The 21,211-nt window shown below is 40.5% G+C and overlaps 1 long non-coding RNA gene across 3 annotated transcripts; it reads right to left on the bottom strand.

The window, feature by feature from the left end:
• Positions 1-1,177: 1,177 nt before the first annotated feature.
• Positions 1,178-21,204, bottom strand: LOC104864255. Of its 3 annotated transcripts, none has more exons than XR_780803.2 (5): positions 20,773-21,204; positions 20,556-20,684; positions 18,628-18,737; positions 1,346-1,467; positions 1,178-1,249 (listed from the first exon to the last, which is right to left on the bottom strand). It is a non-coding gene; the product is annotated as an uncharacterized LOC104864255 (long non-coding RNA). The 3 variants fall into 3 exon arrangements; XR_780804.2 differs by having other exon boundaries at positions 1,212-1,263; XR_780805.2 differs by lacking the exon at positions 20,556-20,684.
• Positions 21,205-21,211: the final 7 nt, after the last annotated feature.

Here is a 21,211-nt window from a genome sequence, read left to right as displayed (position 1 = left end):
GCGTCAACATGTTTGAGGGTCGAACTGATGCTAGACTTTGAAGATAGAGTGATAAGGAAAAGAACATAAAATACACGTTGTCCCTGCCCTGCAGAAGTCTTTTTAAATAGATATCAAATAGAATAAGCTCATAAATACAACCAAAGATGCAAAATTGATGCAAGTGCTAAGAAGGGGAGGGTCTCCGTGGTGTGTCCCAGAGGGCAGGGACCTCGACTTTCAGAGGAGATGACAACTATGTTCAGAAATAGAGATGAGCAAGCACAAACGTTGTCCAAAAGAGGGAAGAGAAAGCTTTTAGCATAGGAACAGCAAAAACAAACACCTGACTCACCCGAAGTACCGAGAAGGCTATTGTGACCGGAGCACATCAGGAGGCCAAGGCACCGGGGGCTGCTGGGTAGAGGGGAGGGGAGGTGCATTCCATGCTATCTGCAAATGCATCCATTAGGGGTGTCTCAGTCACACTTTTTCTGAGGGATTTACTGTGGAGATATTTGGGATTGATTTATCTTTAGTCGTTAAAATAAAAAGCCATCCTTTACTCTGCTTCATTATGTCCCAGGCCCTGTTCGAAGGAATCCATAGAGCAGTCTCAGGAGGTTCAGTGCCCCCTTCACCTATCACTGTGATGCAAACAAGCTCCAGACTTTGTTTCTCTCTCTGTGTGTGCCTGGGAAGACATTAACTAGGTGTGTTTTACTTAAGGCTGGTTTCTCATGCCCTTTTAACGAGAGGGTGCCTAGGAATGAAATGCCTGAGGCTACAGCTGGAATGATCACACAACTGGACTGGGGCTGACTCTTCTGGGGCAGGTTTCTGTGCATGAGGCTGCCCTACACATGGCTGGTCCGGGCTCCTTGTAGGCAGGGAGGTATTTGGGAGGAAGTAGAGGCCTTCCTCCAGGGTGATGGAAGAGATGGGCAGATGCTGCCAGTCCTTTAAAACACTACTCCAAGAACTGGCAGACTAGTTATAGCACTTTCATGTTACTCATTGGTCACAGCAGTCATAAGTCAGACCAGTTTAAAAGAGATAGAATACTACATTCTACCTCTTATTCAGACAGCAGCATACACATACAGAGGAAAAGTATCAACGATGCTATCTCTGTCACTTTCCTCACTGCTGTGACAAAATACCCAACACTTGCAATTTAAAGGAGGAAAGGTTTATTCTGGCTGATTCAGATGTCTCAATCCTTGCATGTTTGGCTGGCTTTAAGGCAGGAATGACATGGTAGCAGGACCTGGTAGAAGAAAACTACTCACATCATGATGGCCAGGAAGTGGAGAGAGGGGAAGGTCTACCTTTTCGGGACATGTCCCGACCCACAGTGACTCACCTCTTCCCACCAAACACCACCTCCTACAAGCAAGTCGGTGATATCTCTCCATGATTCAGTTGTTACCAGGTTCTTGAGTCCTGAGCATTCCTTCTAGGCATTCTTTCTAGATTCTTTTTGTCCTGAAAAAGACATTTTACAAACTAATTGCAACAGATAGCAAGGTTTTACATTCATTAATGGTAAGAAAAGAAACTTGCTCTACAGAGCAAGTGTGGACCAATTAAAGTAGAAAAAGAAGTATATCCACAGAGTGAATGCAGATCACTGTGAAAAAGAGAACAGAGTGGAGAGTTTAATAACAACGATCATTTGGATCTCCCACTCCTCAGGCTGCAGTCAGATCTAGGCAGTTTTGAGTTCTCAGGAGAAGAGGTGAAGACAGCACTTTCCGTTTGGTTCCAGGTCCAGAACTTGGGCACACATCTCCTGGGTCTCTGTGATCGACAGGTCATACCCACTTGAACAGCCAGTTTGCCACACCCTAATCTCCTGCCCCCACAGTAACCTTCCAAAAGCTGGACTATTGATACATTAGCTCCTTGTGGGGGACATCCTTGATCTAAACCATAACAGATGAAAATCTTGAGCTGGTCATAGTGATTCATATCTGTACTCTTAGTACTGTGGAAGGCTGAAGTAGGAGGATTGCAAGTTCAAACTCAGCCTATGCAATTTAGAGACTCCGTCTCAAAATAAAAACAGAGCTGGGAATGTAGCTCAGTGAGAAGGCTCTGGGTTCAATCCCTAGTACCAAGGGAGGGGGGTTATATTGGAGATAAACCATCATAGTAATTACAGTTATGAGCTCCACTTTACAGACGAAAGGATTCAGATTAAAGCAAACTGGCTTCAGATTATAAAGACAGCAGCAAGAAGTAGAAATGAATTGAAAGCCCAGTTCTTTCTGACTCCTAAATATTCTGCATTCATTTAACGACTGAAACATTCCTTACACAGGCTTGGATAAAGCAACCCAAAAAGTCCTGGGCCGAGGTCCTGAGTTCTGATCCCAGCACGTAACCCACTTGCTGTGTGACATTGACAAATCCTTCGCACCTTGGTCCACAGGCTCCTCCTCTATGCAGATAGGGTGGGGCTCCTGATCTTGCATGCCAGCCTGGCTCGAGGATTGTGGAGTGCTGAGGGTCTGTGCGGCAACTCTGGACTCCACGGTCACCAACTGGCTGTTTCACCCATTTCGCACATCGCCGTGTCAGGTCCCTGCAAAAGGCAGGAGCTTCTGCTCTTCCTCTTCCTCTCCTCTTAGCTGCTCTGTTTATCTGGCCTTTCCTCCACTTGCCACTAAGCATCAAGCAGTGCCGTTCGCCTTTCCCCCTCGAGAGGCTCCCTTGAATAGCTGGTTTCCTTCTTGGCCCTGACTTTATGTAGGCTGGGATCAACGCCTTTTGACGTGAGACCAGGAACATCAAGATTTGCTGCACTTTGCAAGGAACCAGTAGTTCAGGAGAATGCAATGCATAATCAAGCATTTGGATAAATGAGTCCATGCTCTTGTTCTGTGCAAAGTGCCAAACTGCATGTTAGACTGCGAACCGCTGAGGGTGGGAATTGTGTCTCACATCCTCTTCACTGTATCAGCAGTGCCTTTCAAAGTGGCGGACCACCAGCACATAATCAAGCCAAATATTTTTGATAGCATTTGCAAGCTTTGTTTACATTTTCTTTATTCCCTTCTGTTCTCTAAATTTCTATTTTATGGTTTAATTCACCCACAAAAATACATGAGCACAATTTTCTTCTTTTATCTCTTCTAGCTGTTGATATGTTTTTCTTTGTTGGTTCTCATGGGTCTAATTATTTTCCCCTAAGAAGATTATCTTTCCCACTTATGCCATGGAAACTTAAACTGATCTCTAGGCCATTTCCTCTTCCCTTCCAGGACAAATAAAAGGTAAGAATTTTTTTAAAAAAGCCATAAAAGAGGCTGAGTCAGAAGCCCTAGGCTTCCCACCATTACATGACATTTTTCAAGTCCCTCACTTACTGTAGCATGTTGGAATATCAGTGGGTATTTGTTAGCAATGGAAGACTTTTACAAATACAACTGTATGCAGGAGCAGGATGCAGAAAGTAGCTGGAATTTGGGCAGCACTGGATGGGGTGGGGGACCACAGGTTCCCGTCACTTCCTTGCTATCTGTGGCTGTGTCTGATCCCCTTCTACTGAGATGGGTCTCTTCTGAATGAGGCAATTCTTCGGGGCTCTCCAACTCGACCCCAGAATGATGTATAGCCTTGTTAATCCACTGGGTTGTCAAAAAGGGTCCAATCAGCAGATGAATACAGAGATAATGCACTTGTGTACACTCAGGACAGAAAATAGGCCCAGAAACCGCTTTAGCAAGCTCAGTCTTTTCTCAGATAGCTTCCTCATTTGTTCATATTTTTTCCATCTTTAATTTCATTTCCTGATTTCTTCTCACACCCTTCCTCTTCCCCCTCCAAAGGGGTTACTAAAGATTCTAAAAATTTCTACTTTTACTTCTTTGCTATTATCTGTTGCACATTCCCTCCCACTCTCATACCTGGTCTCCATGGGTACAGATTTATTGCTGAGTTTATTAACTTTTGCTTAAATTGCATCTCAGTTTCTCAACCAAAAAAGTGAGTCAAATAAAAAGACTCTTAATGGTAATGTCGGTGTCTTCTAGAATGCCATGGAAGAGTTTTTTTTTAATTCAATTGCACTTTTTAATAGTACGCATAGTAAAAATCCAAACAGAACAGATTAATGCTATAATGAAACTTTTATGAGACTGTCCAGCCTACCCGCATCCCCATCTCCCAATCCCTAGACCCTTATACCTGAGACATGCTTTAATTACATCTGAGTGTCCTTTCAAAATGCTTGTGAAAATACAAATATGTTTTGATTAAAAATGTGATATTATGGGAAGTTCTGTTTCAACCTTTTTCACTTACTATTTGACAGATCTATATGAACTACATATGTTGATCTCATTCTTTGGAACAATACAATTCTGTTGTGCATTTACACTAACATGCACACATCTATCAATGCACATTCAGTAAATGCCATACACAAGTAGGAACATGCTATTCACAGTTCTACAATTAGCTGTTTCATTTTATGATACATTATGGGTGTTGTTTCAGGTTAGCTGATATAGAGTTACTTATTTTATCTGATAAAGGTCTTTATTCTTAGAACAATTTTAGGTCCACAGTAAAACTGAGTGGTAAGTACAGAGACCTTCTCATATACCCGCTGCCCTCAAATACAACCTTCCCCACTTTCACTATTCCCTACAATGTTGTTTTCCTCCACGAGCCTGCTCTTGGAACAAGGTTCAGGGACCCAGACTAGGAGGGCAAGGCACAGAATCACCAGGCAGAGTCTGGGGAGGTTTCTGGCACACTTCTGCTTTATTCAGCAAATGCACAGACTTATATAGGGTAAGGTGGGGGTGGAGCCAGGGTGGCACTATTGGATCACTATTGGATAGAGTAAGGCAGGGGTGGAACCAGGGTGGAGTTGGGATATTTGGCACATCATTATTGGCCACATGTTAGTTTTTGGATTATATGTTTTAGGGGCTGAGACAAATGGAGTCAGGACTTCAGAGGTTTTTGAGAGGAACGGTTTATCTGTCTAAGGTTAGATCTCTACACACCTGAGGGGACAGATTATTCCAGCCCTAATAGGCCTTGGAGTTTTCTCATGAGAGATGGCTGCGGGGCTCCTGACTCAGCTAGACTTTAATCTGATCCTCACTACAAGAGTGCTACACTGGGTACAGTGTGTAAACCCTACACAGATACATCACAACCACCCAACATCCATAGTCAACACTAGTACTTTCTTCACATTATACATTTGAAGTGTTCTGACAAGTGTATGACGACCTGACTCTACCACTATGCTATCCTACAGAATAGTTCCATTGCCCTTTTGTGATCTACCTATTCATCCCTCCCTGCCACAGTGCTAACAGCCACTGATCTTTTTTGCTGTTTCTGTCATTTTGCCTTGTCCAAAATGTCATATAACTAGAATCATTCAGTACATAGCCTTTGCACAGTAGCTGCCTTTACTTAGTAATATGTACTTATGGTTCCTCTGTGTCTTTTCATGGCTTGAGAGCTCACTTGTGTCAAGCACTGGATACAGTTCCATTGTCTGGATATACCTCAGTTTACCCATTAATATGCTGAAGGATATCTTGGTTGCTTTCAAGTTTAGGCAGTTATAGAACAAACCTGCTATAAATATCTAAACATCTGTGCTTGCATAATGGTCTGCGGTATATCAATTACGTTAAATTATTCAGTCATTCTTTTTTTATTTAGTGAATATATTGGTACATTCTAGGTATACAGTACAGTTACATTCATTGCTGGGATCTTGTACCTTTACATGACAGGTCTTGGTTCTCATTTTTCCCCTTGTCCCCACCCTCCCTTCACCCCCTCTTCCCCTCCCCACCTACAAAGACTTTGATTCCATTTTTACATTTTCTCATATTTTTTTGCTTTCCCTTATTCCCCTTGCCCTACCCTTCTCACTGTCCCTACATCTTTAGTCCTTTTCTTCCTGTTTCACATTGCTAATTAACCTGTTAGGATCTTGAGTACTATTTTAGTTTTTCACACCAGAGAAACTATTCGGTATTTACATATGTGTGACTTATTTATTTCACTTAGGAGTTTATCCTTAAGATGTACACATTTACCTATGAATGAATCTACTTTCTCATTCTTTATGGCTGAGTAGTATTCCATTTTATTAAAAAACCACATTTTCTTTATCCAGTTTCCAACTGATGAGCAGATGGGCTGTTCCCTAGTTTTAGCTATTACAAACTGTGCTGCTATAAACATTGGTGCACATATGTCACTGTGGTATGATTCTTTTAATTCTTTTGGGAAGATACCCAATAGAGGGATGGCTGGGTCAAATGGAACCTCTAATCCTAGTTCTTTGAGGTATCTCCACATTGATTTCCATAGTGGTTGCACCAGTCTGCACTCCCACCAACAATGGAGAAGGGTTCCTTTCTCCCCACAACCCCGCCAACATTTGTTATTGTCTGATTTCTTAATAGCAGCCATTCTTTGTGGGGTGAGGTGAAATCTGTGTTGTTTTCATCTGTATCTCTCAAATGACCAGTGATGTGGGACATTTTTTTATATATAATATATAATTTGAGATCTAAATGATCTATTCCAATTGTTTGAAGGGTTTTTATCATGAATGGGCATTGAATTTTGTCAAATACTTTTCCTGCATCTATCGAGAGGATCATATGGTTTTTGTCTTTGACTCTGTTAATATAGTGTATTACATTTATTGACTTATGTATGTTAAACCATCGTTGCATCCCTGGAATAAATCCGACTTGGTCAGGATGTATGATCTTCTTGATGATCCTCTGTATTCTGTTTGCTAATATCTTGTTAAGGATTTTTGCATCTATGTTCATTGAGGAGATTGGCCTGTAGTTCTCTTTTTTAGTTGCATCTTTCCCTGGTTTGGGAATCAAAGTGATACTTGCCTCCTGGAATGAATTTGGAAGTATTGCTTCCCTTTCAATTTCATTGAAAAGTTTAAACAGTAGTGGCAATAGTTCTTCTCTAAATGTCTTGTAAAATTCAGCAGTGAATCCATCAGGACCTGGGCTTTTCTTTCTTGGTAAGTTTTTAATTACATTTTCACTGATTGTAATTGGGGTGTTTAAAATGTTTGGTCTTCTTCATTCAACTTTGGTAATTTATAAGTATCTAGAAATCTGTCCATTTCTTCTGTGTTTCCCATTTTATTAGAGTACAAGTTCTCAAAGTAGGCATTAATGATCCTCTGGATTTCTGTTGGATCTGTTGTGACTTCACCTGTTTCATTTCTGATTGCATGGATCTGAGCCTTTTCTTTCCTTTTTTTGATAAGGTTTGCTAAGGGTTTATCAATTTTATTTATTCCTTCAAAAAACCAACTCTTTGATTCATTTATTTTTGTATTGTTTTCTTCATTTCTATTGCATTGATTTCTGCTCTAATCTTTATAATTTCCTCTCTTGTTTGAGCTTTGGGTTTTTCTTGCTCTTGTTTTTCTAGGAGTCTAAGATTCATTGTTAGGTTGTTTATTTTAGCCTGTTCTATTTTCCTGGTGTGGGCTTTCAGTGCTATGAATTTTCCATGTAGAACTGTTTTCATTGTGTCCCATAGATTCCTGTATGTTGTATTGGCATTTTCATTTATTTGTAAAAACTATCTGATTTCTTCTTTAATTTCCTCTGTGATCCATTGATTGTTCAGGAGAGTGTTGTTCAATTTCTATGTATTTGTGACGTTCCTACAGTTTCTTATGGTATTGATCTCCAGCTTTATTGCACTGTGATCTGATAACATACAGGGAATAACTTCAATTGTTTTACATTTATTCAAGCCTATTCTGTGAGCTAGTATGTGATCTATCTTGGAGAATGACCCATGTGCAGCTGAAAGGAATGTATATTCTGATTTTGTGGGGTGGAACACTCTATAGACATCTAATAAGTCCATGCATTCCAAAGTTTGGTTTAATTCTAGTATTTCATTGTTGATTTTTTGCCTAGATGATCTATCTATTTGTGATAGTGGGGTATTTAGATCCCCTGCTACAATTGTATTAGTGCTTACTTGGTTTTTCATGTTACTTAGTATTTGTTTTGTATAGTTTGGGGCATTTATATTTGGTGCATATATGTTTATGACTGTCATCTCTTCCTCTTGAATTGTTCCCTTTACAGGAATGTAGTGGCCTTCTTTGTCTCTCTTGATCAGTTTTGGTTTGAAATTTACTTTGTCTGCAAATAAGATTGCTACCCCTGCTTTTTTCTTGGCTCCTGTCACGTGGAGAATTTTTTTCCACCCTTTCATTTTCAGTCTATAGGCTTCTTTTTGTGTTAGGTGTGTTTCTTGTATACAACATATTGTTGGATTTTGCTTCTTAATCCAGTTTGCCAGTCTATTTCTCTTGATTGGTGAATTGAGGCCATTGACATTGATGGTTATAAATGATATGTACTGACTTCTTATTGTCATGTTATTGTCTTTTTGTTGACTCTTTTTAATTTTTGCCCTGTCCTTTTAGTTTCTTGCCTTGACTATTTGGTTTGCTCTGCTGGGTCTCATGGTGTTGTGATCTTCATTGTCTTTTTCTAGGATATTGTTTAGAATTCATTGTAGTGCTGGTCTGGTATTCATGAAGTTTCTCAGGTGTTCTTTGTCATGGAAGTATCTTATTTCCCCATCTATTTTGAGAGAGAGTTTTGCAGGATACATCAGTCTCTTGGTTGGAGGTTGTTTTCTTCTAGGACTTGAAATACCTCACTCCAGGCTCTCCTTGACCTGAGGGTTTGTGTTGATAAGTCTGCTGTGATTCTGATGGGCTTTCCTTTGCATGTGATTTGTTTCTTTTCTCTTACCACTTGTAGCATTTTGTTCTTCTGTTGGGTTTCTGCAGTCTTGATTATTATATGTCTAGATGTAGATTTTTTTTTTTTTTGATCGTGGCTAGTTGGAGTCCTATATGCCTCACTTATCTGTATGTCAAATTTTTCCCCTCTGTTTGGGAAGTTTTCTGTCATTAATTCTGTAAACAGCTTTTTTAAGTCATTTGCATTTTCTCCTGCTTCTTCATGGATTCCTATCAGTCTTACGTTATTCTTCTTTGCATCATCTAGGAGTTGTTGGATTGAATTCTCATGATCTCTTACTGTTTTTAAGAGACCTCTCTTTTCACAGTCACTGTCTGCTATCCTATCTTCTATATCTGAGATTCGATCTTCACATTCTTTTATTCTGTTGCATACACTTTCAATAGAGTTTTTTAATCTCCTGGATATCTGTTTGAATCTGTTTTATGGATTCCATTTCTTTCCTTTGTTGAGCATTCATTGTTTCCATTTCTTTCTTATGCTGGGCCTTCATGTTTTCTATTATAGTCCTGAGCTCATCTATTTTTTTGTCAGTTTCTATTCTGGAATCTCGAATCATGACTTTTATTTTGCTCATCATCTCTATGGTTATCTGGGAGATTATTTCTGTTTTGAATTTTTCTAGAGCCTGATTGATCATTTTTGTTACTTCCTGTGCTGTGAGTTCTGAATGTCCTGGTGGTTCACTATTAGACTTTTCATCCTCATTTGCCCTACTGTTTGCCATTGGTGAGCTGGAAGACTGTCTTTGTGTCTTGGTTAAGTGTTTTCTCATTTTTATTTTTGCTGTTGGGTTGTCTTTGATTCAATCTCTGGGTTATTAAATCTTCCTGATATCATTGTGCTTCAGCCCCCAACTCTCTAATGACTCATAGACATTCTCACTCTCACAATATCAGAGAAAACAATTCATCCAGTCAATCCCTATCCCTTATCCCAATTGATACAATGAGCAAAACAACAGGATCAATCACCTCCTGCAAATTGACCTCTTGTGGTAGTCATCAATCCATCACTCCCCAGTCATGCAGATTAAATTAAAATCAAGAAGCAGCTCAAAATATGTTTGCAGTGGACAAACTCCAAACTCCTCAACATGGTATATTTACTATTTGGGATGGGGGCCTAGGCCTAATAAGGACAGGAAGAGTAAACAAGTAAAAGAACTTAAGAAGGTTTCAAGTGAAGCCAGAGGACACAGAGTGACCACACAATCTTTAGGAAACTTTAAAACTCAAAAGGGATAGACAGAGTGCAAGTATAAGGACAAGAATATATCCCTTAACAGCTATAGGGGCTCACTTTCCCTTGAAACTACTGACCTTTAAGTGAGGCTCAATGATGGAAAAAAAAGAACATTAATAAAAAAGAAAAAATGATAAAAGAAGAAATCTGAATTAGGGCAGGAACAGAAAAGGAGGTGACAGCCAATATTGTGGAGCAAGAGAGTTAGTTGGTGAAACAGGACAGAAAAAAGAATTTACAGAATGGAATGAGGAAAAGAAAGAAGAAGACAAAAAAATGACTTTGAAGGGCCTCTTTCAAACTATATTTCTGCTGTCATAATATTCATCGTGTGAAGCCATGTGCAGAACCAAATCCCCCTATCTCATCTAGTTGAATGCAGAACCCCGTGACACAAACTGACCTCAGGCCACAAGGACCAATTTGAGCTCCCCGACCTCCTGCAGGGTTGAACTCCAGACCGTTTTGTCACAGGTTTTCCCTGCCCCTTCTTTACAGATGTTCGAATTTGGGAGCTCATAAAACCATCCTTTATAACCAGCTATGACTCTGAGGAGTAGGTCAATGGACTGGCGCATTCAGGGGATCATGGAGAGGGTGGCTGCCCTTCTGGTGCTGGCATGGATATGGCAGCACCTGAGACAAAGGCCATGACTACCAAGACCCCTGGGCTGGGTCCACGTGGGTGGGGGGAGCTGCAATGTCCCCACTGAGCGGCTCTCTCAGTGTTTCACCTTGTTGGATGGCACTGGGCCGGCAGCAATGGTCTCTGTCATTCTCCACTGACAACATTTAGGTTATTTCCAGGGTTTTAAAAAATTATTATTATTATTATTATTATTATTATTATTATTATTATTATGCCAAACAATGCATGTAACCCTGATGTGTCTGAACACCTACATAACTGAGAGTCCTACAGGTGGGACTGCTGAGTAAAGAATACATGCATTTGAAATTTTGTTGGGATGCTAACTGTTCCGGTGCTGAGTTTGTGTGAGACAATAAATTTCACCAGTGTGGCAGATAGGAAAAGGTTACTTGTTGGTTCTGAATTTTGTGCACTGATCCCCTCACTCATTTCCATCTCTGATTGCCCAGGTGATCACTCCATATGTTTCCACCGCTTACCAAGACTCCCTTCCCATGCCTTCCTGAATGCTCCCCTACCTCAGGGTCTGTCCTATATTTTCTGCCAGCAGTAGCTACAATTCCCTCTAGGAACACAGCCTTTCTCTGGCTATCAGCCCTAAGCTGCACACATATCTGTTCATTTGATCCTCACCACCATTATGTGGGCAGGGAGAAGAGGAGTGAGACTGTGCTTTACAAATGAGGAAACAAGGACCTGGCACATGGAGCAGACCCACAGGAGCCGCGCCATGTCACCAAACCAAATCTATTTCTTTCCTCATATGCTCATTAGACACACAGCTCCTGAGCACATCTCTGTGAAACTGCCCCATTTATCAGCTTCCTGCCAGACTGCAGCTCTCCATGGTCTGTTCCACTGCCTTCCATCATTTCTCTCAAGCTGAAAATTCTCCTTTTAGGACTCTGAGGCATTTAAAATACACAGCCCAGCTCACCTCTTACTGTTCCCCTTCTCCCACACGCAGAGCCCCAGCTCTCCCGGAATTCTTGCCATTTACCAAGCAAACATAAAACTTTCCCTTTTCTACACCTCAGTTCAGGTTCCTCCCAGGGAATTCCCATCTCCCAGGTCTAGCTAGCAAAGTCCCCAGTGGCCTTCAACCTGGCTCTGTAGCCAGTGTAGGAATGAAAATTTTATGGTGGCTTCTCATCTTCCCTGAAACATCCAACAAAACCAGTTTTCTGTAAAATGCAGATCCTCCTCTTTTTACACCTCATTTATAGCCTTTATCACCATTATTGACATAATTATTCTTCCTATCAGTGTTACATTAAATGTAAATTTTTTATTAAAGATTGCAAAGATACATGATAACAAGAAATGAACATACTAAATAAAAATTTCAAATATACATAAATATGACAGCAAAAAAAGGATATGAAATAAACAAGAATTTATGTAACACAGACTAATTGAAATATATTAGTTTGATATGATCTTCAAACATTATGTTCTTTCTCATTTTCTTATAATATTTTTGAAATAATGTAATTATAAATAAAACAAAGTTACATATTATAGTTGAGAAACTGTCCTCAAAATTTTATGATTTATAAACTCCTTGGTTTTATTAATTGATAAATATCATATACTTGTTGATTGTACCACTTACATTTTCTAACAAAACTTTCCACAGGAAAAAAAATGTACTTATATTTGAAATCCAAAAGCAACTAAAAAAATTCACATTTTTAAGATCAGATTTTTCTGTTTCTATTTTATTATATACCATACTTATTTTTATTATATTTTATAAGCATAATGATAGAATTTAACACCAATAGATATGTAATATTCTTCCCAAACAAATGACTATGAATTAAGTCAAGCATGTAATTTAAATAAATCATAAGGTTGCCAGAGATTAACTGTAAATTTTTGAAAAGCAGTACCATGTGGAACTGCTGTTTCCTCCTGCTGCTTCCAGTGAGGCCTGAAAATAGTGGCTTAAGCCAAATACAAATTATCATGCATTTATTTTTCAACAATGGAGTCACTTTTCACCTTAATGATAAAATGAGGACATCTTTTTGGGTCAGCGCACTGAGATCTATTTCATTCTTTTCAATACTTATATTGAAACACAGGTGTATGACTTTTTGCTCATTTGTTTAACTATTTTCCTTTCTGAACAATTATTTTTAAAATCTTTCTTTACTACTAGCAAAATTGAAAGCAACATACATACCTGACAAGTAAGGAATAACTCTTTGGCAGTGGAATTTATAGCTGAAATAATATATATTTAATAAATTCTGCCGTCACTTTCCAAACAGCCATGCGAACTTTCTTTCTAAAATTTCCACTGGTCTCTTGGCTGGAGTATCTCATCTCTTCTTGGAAGCCTTTTCCATGCCTCTTATCCAAAGTTTGTGTAGGGAGATGGAATTCTGAACTAGTCCTCAATCGCCTATTAAATCAAGTGGTTCTGCAGCATCTTTATTACAATGTGTGGAAGCCAAGTTTATATAATAGTCACTACTACTAGCCTGCCAGTTTCGTAAAGTCAGGAACCCTACCTCCCTCCTTATCCATTTCTTTACATGCCTTAGTCCTTTGCACAGTTCTTTAAAAGGGAGAGAGAGGGTGGGAAAGAGTTTGTTGGGGGTTGGAATGAGTGCAGAAGACGAGAGAAGGAAAGCAGGTTACTGGGAAAGGTGTGAGTGGAGGAAAGGACATGAGCAAAGTCCACAGGCTCATTGTAGGGACATCTAAGTGCTGATATCTCTCTCTGTTTCTATTATAATTATGACCATGGCCCATAATCTTGGTCACTTGGCCTTTTTCTCTTATGTTACTGGAATCTGCTGCCTCTTTGATGTAGTAGTCTGATAAAACTCAGCTGTGAGATTCTAATAGAAAAGTACAACCTCCTTGGATGCTTGAACACAAGAGCCTTATTGTGGATCATGGGCTACTGCATCTGATTCCTATTGGTAGTAGTTGTCTTAGTCACTTCCTTGTAGCTGAGACCTGATACCCAACACCCACAACTTAAAGGAGGAGAGGTTTACTTTGGCTCATGGTTTTTAGACGATTCAGTTCATAGCTGGCCAGAAAGGCATAGTGAAAGGGTCTGGCAGAGGAAAGCCATTGCATAATGGCAGTCAGGAAGCTGAGAGCAAAGGAGAAACTAGGGAGGGAGATATCCCCTTGCAGTCTATGTCCCCAGTGACCCACTTCTAACCAAGCCCCACCTTACAGTGCACTCAACTGCTGATCTCACTGTTGGATGAATTTGGTGATGAGTATAGCACCGCAATGACCCAATCGCCTTGTAAAAGTTCTGCTTCTGAGTGAATAACTTTTGGGGGGCACTATAGATCTAAACCAGGGGTTCACAGTGGGGCTTGTATTGAGATGGAGCTGGGTTAGAACCCCTTTTCTTCTTATCACTTACTGTGCAACCTGGGGCAGGATGCTTAACATCTTTAAACTTTAATTATCTCATCTGTAGAATTGGAGTAATATTGCTATCTTAGAAAATTGTACAGAAATGCGAATAAAATGTAAGATGAGACATAAGAATAATATAAGTTGCCAAGCTCAGCTCCTGATATACAATGCACACAAAGTAAACAGAACGTATCCTTACTGTCTTTCGGACTTCTTAACCATCACCATTTGACTGTGGTGTACTGGGCACTGACCTGAAAGACACTCAATTTAATGTTATCGCTTTATACATCAGAGAACTAGAGGCCCAGAGAAGGGCAGTCACACAGCAGCTGGAGAGTCAGAGCAGGAGCCTCCTTCCTGCAAGTGCAAGAAGTATTCTACCACCCTGAAGTGATCGGACTTTGCTGGAGCACCTTGACCTCCTCTCTTCAACCCTAGAAGATCCTTTCCTCAATGCCCCCACAGGAGGCTCTGCTTTGGAGAGAGTACCCCCACATCATCCTGTTTCCTGTATTGAAAGTTCTTTTCTTCCTGTGCCCTTCTCTATCATCAGTTTCATCTACTATGGTTTTCTCATCAACTCTGGTCCTCCATCCTCTTCTGCAACGGATATTGCTTGATCCTCACAACTATTTCACTTCTTTCTTTCAGGATTCGCAAGACACCCTACATTTTCTTATCTTTTGCTCAGGCGTAGGGTGGGTTACACTTAGAGGTTCTACAGTCTAAAAAATTGTATGCACAATCTCTTCCCTGTGGGAAGCTTCCTGAGTTACCCAACTAATAAACCTTTGCATGGCTCCTCTAGGTTGAACAGAAATAATAAACGGAGCATTAACTACGTGCCAGGTAAGTCCTGACTACTTTAGAAATATTAAACTCATTTGATCCTTATAATAACCCCATGAGGTTGCTAGATATTATCAACAACTCCAGTTTACATGCAAAGAAAACAAGACAAAGGAAGATTAAGTAACTTGTTCAGGGTTTTACAGCTAACAATTGGAGGAAGCAGTTGGCTCCAGAGTTGCCCTAGAGCTGCTCTCAGGATCAGGCTCTTTGACTTTGGTCTTTGACTCTCTGGGCTGCTTTCCCCACTCCATGCCTGATATCTCAAATGAGCTCTTCCTTCTTCAATGACTTGCACAGAAAATCTCATCTCAGCTGCCAACATACGGGAGCCAACATATGATATTCCCCAAACCCACCCCCAAAGGCTACCATTATACGTACTTGGGTAGTTTGATATGTATAGAGAATTGTTTTCCTGTTAGATCAATTTGTTTATAGGACTATTCTTGAGAAACTTGATAATTGCTGAAATGGAAACTACCCTAGGAAGCACTAGATGATGAGAAATAGTAGGGGAGGAGAATGACAATGACCATGAAGACAATGATAAATATTTCTCTTGGAAAGATTGTGCTAAGCTCCTTAAATGCAGTACTCCATTTAACCATCCAAAGTATTTTCTGAGAGCACTGCTATTCAAGGAGTGCTTCCACCATAATGACCACGACCCACAGAACATCATTCCCAATCAACTTATCTTTTCATCTCTGCTATATTTTTAGTTTCCATTTTGATGTCCCACTAAAGCCTCAAATTTGATATGATCATATCTGAACCCATCAGCCCTTCCTGCCCCTAGCCACACTAGGATCAAGTGCTGTCTTCTTAGCCTATTTGGGAGTGGCTTCACCCATTTGATTCATCCTTGCCACCCTAGCCAACCCATAATGCTGATCTGTTCTGTGGTTGTGCCTCATGGTTCTCTTCCTTCCTTTCCCAGCCTAGCATTTCATGGATTCTTTCTATTCCCCAAACAATCATCTAAAAATTTTTATCCTCATTTTTCACATGCTCACTTAGAGATCCAGAAGGCTTAAGCCCATCACCAAAAGCACACAGCTGGTTAGGGGCAGGGGAAGGATTGACACTGAGATCCACCGGGCTCCAAAGTTCATGCTCTCTGTTACAGTGTTACCAGGCAGTTCCTTTCAGAAATGGAATATCTTCCAGGTCCTTCTTGCCTCCAACAAAGAATCAAACAAGACAAGCCAAAAATGGTGACAAGGTTTATTGAAAAAAGAAAAGTCACAAGGGAAAAAATGAGAACCAAGGCATGTCATGTTTCAGATAGAGAAAGTCCCATTTGGTACTAGAATACCATTCCTATTTCCCCAGCAATTGCTAATCTTCCTTTGCAATAGAGAGCAAGCCTCAGGCTCAGAACTTTGGCTGGCAACAAAATCAAGCCACAATTTGCTAACAGTGTTTTGTTTTCATAGTTACTTTCTATTTATGGCAAATGACACTGGTTTTCCACGTGTGGTGATGGAAGTAAGATAAAATTTTATTTAAAAATAAACGGATTTGAATTTGAAAAGTCAGTCAATAATCTAACAAATCTTAGTATACCTGCTACTCAGAATAGCAGAAACCACAGAGGTGAAATGTACATGGCTGATGGAGGAGGGGGCACAAACACATTGCTTTGTGGGACACAAATTTTGCTTTGCAAGTTCACGGCACCTCTTCAGAGTCAGGAACTCCTCTCCTCAGTGGCCTCAAGGCACTTCCTCCCTGTACAGACTGTGCACTCTGCAATGGACAGCCCTTTGATGTACTCAAGCCAAGTTCCCATTTCATACGTGGAGATCAAGGTTCAAAGGAAAAGAGGGGCTCTGTGAAGCTTTCCCAGAACAGTCCCAGTAGGGACTGGAAACTACGTCTCCTGGTGCCATCTACACTCTCTCCTCTGCACCAAACTGCCATCACTTATCATCACACACTCTTACACTTATATGGAGAAGACTCTAAGCAGTCCTGCTTTGGTTTTTCAAGAAAATTGAATGTTGTGCACTAGGGCATCCATTGCACTGTATGTGATGACTTAATTTCCCACTTCTGTCCCTCAGAGGGTAATAGTTTTGTACCACCCTTGGGATAATCAAGAAGAGTAACTCAAATGATTTTTTTAGAGTGTAATTCTCTTGCAAATTCCCAATTGAGAAAAGATGCTACAGTTTGGCCTTTTTAAATGATTAATTCTCTTCTGGCCAAGGAGCCCTTTATATGCCAACTGAAGTCTCCCCTGCTTTAATTTAATGTCATCTCTTTGTTCAGTGCCCCTGAGATGTGGAGAATTTATTAGGATGCCTCTCATAAAAGTCTAGCATAGCAGGAAATTAAATTCATCTGGTATAATCAGCTGTTCAGAAAGCTTTGCTGGTTGCTCTGCTCTACTTTATGGTTGCCAAGGTGATTGCAAGGCAATTGTTTGATGACATGTTCTAGGAACTTTCCAGGTACTGATGTTAAATTTAAATATCAACAAACAAAAGCCTGAATAGAGGAGACCTGCCTTGATGGTAAAGGTGACTCTAGAACCAAGACTACTTGGTGTGAAGAGGGGGCTCAGGAGAAATTTAAGGGATTCTCCCCAATGCTCCAGGACAGTCTAAAGGAGAGAAGAGACTTACGTTGAGTGGCCTCCAGGGGGCAGACTTAAAATCTAAGGCAAACGTTTTAGGAAGAAGGCAAACAACTACAAATACCCATGAAAGGGGCTGGTGAGAGTCATCTCTCTAGAGATGGCTTCCAAGAATTTTGAAGGACACACTGTGTAAGAAGTTGACTAGACTGTGAAGTGCTTCATCCAAAAACCACTGTCGTCCCATCTAACTATATAACTTAATGTTTTGGAATTTGCAGGCTCATTCTTCAGAGAAACAACAAAACTATGTTTCTTTCTTAAATTTTCACATCAATTTAAATAAAAATATCCATGTTCAAATGATTTTTTCACACATATGATCTGATAAGATAAATATATATATATATGTGTATATATATATACATATATATTTTTTGTTTGTTTGTTTGTTTTTGTTTTTGTTTTTGTACTGGGGATTGAACTCGGGTCCTTGCACTTGCAAGGCAGGCCACCAAACTGCTGAGCTAAATCCCCAGCCTTCAAATATTCTTTATATACATTTTCATTAAAAATAATTAGTAACAATTTTCTCTCTTATAAGGTAGCATGCTTTACATGCACCCAGTCTCATTTTGTGTAAATTTAATGAGCTAGACAGATATTATTAAGGACAGACATTTTAAGCCAAAAGAATCTACATGATTTTCTGATCAAGAATCATAAAGATGTTAGGACACTTGTCTAAGGCAAGATGGTTTACCTAAGTCGTCTGATTATCAGTGTGAGGGCACTTTCTGGCACCCCAAAACCTCACTCCTGTTCAAACATTCATTAGGTAAATCACACTGTGGTTTTTATTCCTGTTTGGTGGGCAGGAAATGACAAATCAGTGTCTTAAGGGATTGACAAAATATGTAATTAGACAATATCCATCATTATAAAAGAGCCTATTTTTTCTTCTATTAGATAAAAGTACCCTTAGCCCAGAAGAACTTTCTGGATCAACTCAAGCACTAACTCCCTAAGGCCCGCAGGGCAGTGAGCAGCTCCAGTTAAACTCCCCTGCTGAGAAATGCAGTACCCACCGTTGGTATTGAGAACGTGTGCGGCTGTGAGGTAGGGCCGGACTCCTAAAGTTCCTACCACCTTGGACGGGACATTTCTTGTGCATTCACTGAAGATCCCTCTTTACAAGCTGGAGGAAATAAATGAAATGGCCTATGAAACTGTTTCCCATTCTAATTTTCTGATTGTAGAATTGTAAAAGGTCAGGGAACAGACTCTCACAAGATCAGTCTTGAAATTCTTCCCCGCTTGGGGATGGAGAGGACAAAGGACAGAAGAGGGTTGGCAGGGAGGGAGGAGAAGGAACGCTACTGTCCTTTTGTCGAGGCTGGTGGGCAAAGGCTGAGGACTTCCTTGTTGACGTAAGCAGTTTCCCCTTCTTAATTTAGCACTTGTGGTTTTTTTTAAAGGTGTTTACCAAAATATTCAGTTAAGCTTTTACATGACTTATTTATATGTATCTAAATAAATGACTAATGTTTATCTTTAAAGGGGTTTTTTTTTTGCTCTTGTATAGGAAGATTAAACAAAATGCTTATTTACAGTATTCTATAGTTTCACAAACAGGAAGGAGGTTTAAAATGGTTTGGTTCCACAATTCAGGGTAGAAGTATATTTAAAGAAACATGATTGCATAACACTCAGTACCTCTTCCTAAAATATTATCACAGGGAGGCCCAGTTTTGGAAAACACAAATATGAGGTGGGTATATTTTGGAAACTATGTGAACATAATAGACTCTTAATCGATATTTGTGGCTTTTATGCAAAATATTTGTTTAGGGGGCATCTGCTGTGCAGACAGTTTCTGCTATTGAAAAAGTTGCAGAGCACATGTACGTTAAATTTTGTTTCTGAGCTTTACTTCTGTAGTAAACATCCCACTTGCCTTTGTTCTGAAGTATTTTATTGTTCTTGTAAAAAAGACTAATAATATATTTCAAAGACTAAGTAACTGGTGTAAGCCGGCAACCCACATCCCTGTGACATTTATATGTGCAAAAGCATCCTGCTGTTTATCACAGTACTTCATTCTCCTGCCCCATGGAAGTGTCTTTCTCCCTCCTTTACAGATGAAGGGAGTTAGGCTCCCTCCTCCTGATTTGAAGGGTCTAAGTCAGCGAAAGCTGGAACTTGGGTGTTCCGGTCCCAGCTGTAGTGCCTGTAACCTGAACTCCACTGTTTTCTGCATGTAAAAATGCAGTACAACAAAAAGCTCAAAATCCAGGGATAGAGTCAGGCGGATTTGGGTTCAAATCCAGCTTCCAGCACTGCTTGGCATTGCCCCTGAGCAAGCTACTGACTTCTGTAAGTCTCCTTTGTCAGTTAATCTAAAAAGAGTCACTTTACACTCATGGGACTGCACAGCGGATTGAATGTAATAATGCATGGAAAGTACATGGCAAAACGTTCCGTGAATTTAAGCCATTGTTACGTAATCTACAAAGTGTGTTTGGTTACACTGCATGAAATACTTTCAGTTTTTCAGACACCACTAATACAAGTGAAATCAAAATTAATTTGTTTCAGCAGTAAAGTCATATGCCTGATTTGAGGATAGAATTTCATGGGTAAAGACCTTGGTTTTCTGATTTTTCATAAAGAGAAATATCATCTTTTGCTTTCCATAGTTTCAAAATGTTCTCCATGTCCACACATTTTTAATAACATGCACTGTGGAGTTGCCATTTTTGTAAGTCAAATAGCCAAACGATGGCAAATTCATCTGGCATAATATAACAGATTAACAAATTACCCAGCTGGTAAAAAGGGGTTTTTCTATTTTATTTTTAGACAAAAAAAAATGGAACTACTGAAAAAGTTGAAGGGAAAACTATTTCATTTTCATTCTCAATGTCTCCGGTCCAAAAGACACCTAGCCAACAAGAATTAAGGGAAAAAAATAGACGTTTTCGCTCTCACCCCAAAAACATATCGACACGCCTACCTCAGGTTCCAATGCAATGCAAAAGGCTCAGTTATCTGTCTCCGTGGCTACAGATCCCCAAAGAGGGCACCAAAGGTGCTTGAGGGTGTGCTGAGGAAATCTGCAGCTGCTGAAGTCATCTCCTGTCGTCTTGCCAAATGTTTAAGAGAGAATACAGTGGGTGTCTGGGGCGGAGGCAGAGGTTTCACTACAAGTATTCGGGGCGGGGGATGAGTACCTGGACGGAGATGACCGCACCTGTGTCGCCACGTGTGCGTGTGCTGCGCGCGTTTACTCTTCTCGGCGAGTGTCCGTGTTCACGCTTCTGCTTCTCCCGTGTCGGGCGGGGGTGACTGAGCCCTGCAGCTTCTGTGTGAGTGCGTGCGCGCCTGAGTGTGCATGTCGGTGCGTATGGCGGGTGTGTCTCTGTGTCTGTGGCTGTGGTTGGGAATGAGTCTGAGCATGTCGGTCGGGTGCATTTGTGCCTGTGTGTGCGCGCGTCTCGGTATCTTCATCTTTGCTCCCGAGTGTGGGTGAGTGTCCCGCGAGCTCCTTCTACCCTGCGACCTCAGGCCACAGAGGCGCCCAGAGCACACAGACAGCCCCGAGGAAGAGCCCGATCTCCTGGCTGGCTGTTAAGCGCGGCAACCCCGGCCTTAGCCCCGCAGGGCCAGCCA

This window comes from Fukomys damarensis, unplaced genomic scaffold, assembly GCF_012274545.1.
Source record: "Fukomys damarensis isolate Sample0158 unplaced genomic scaffold, DMR_v1.0_HiC HiC_scaffold_3, whole genome shotgun sequence".
In the NCBI taxonomy this organism is placed as follows: Eukaryota; Metazoa; Chordata; class Mammalia; order Rodentia; family Bathyergidae; genus Fukomys; species Fukomys damarensis.
Note: the sequence above shows the minus strand (reverse complement) of the source record. Positions and strands in the feature narration are given on the sequence as shown.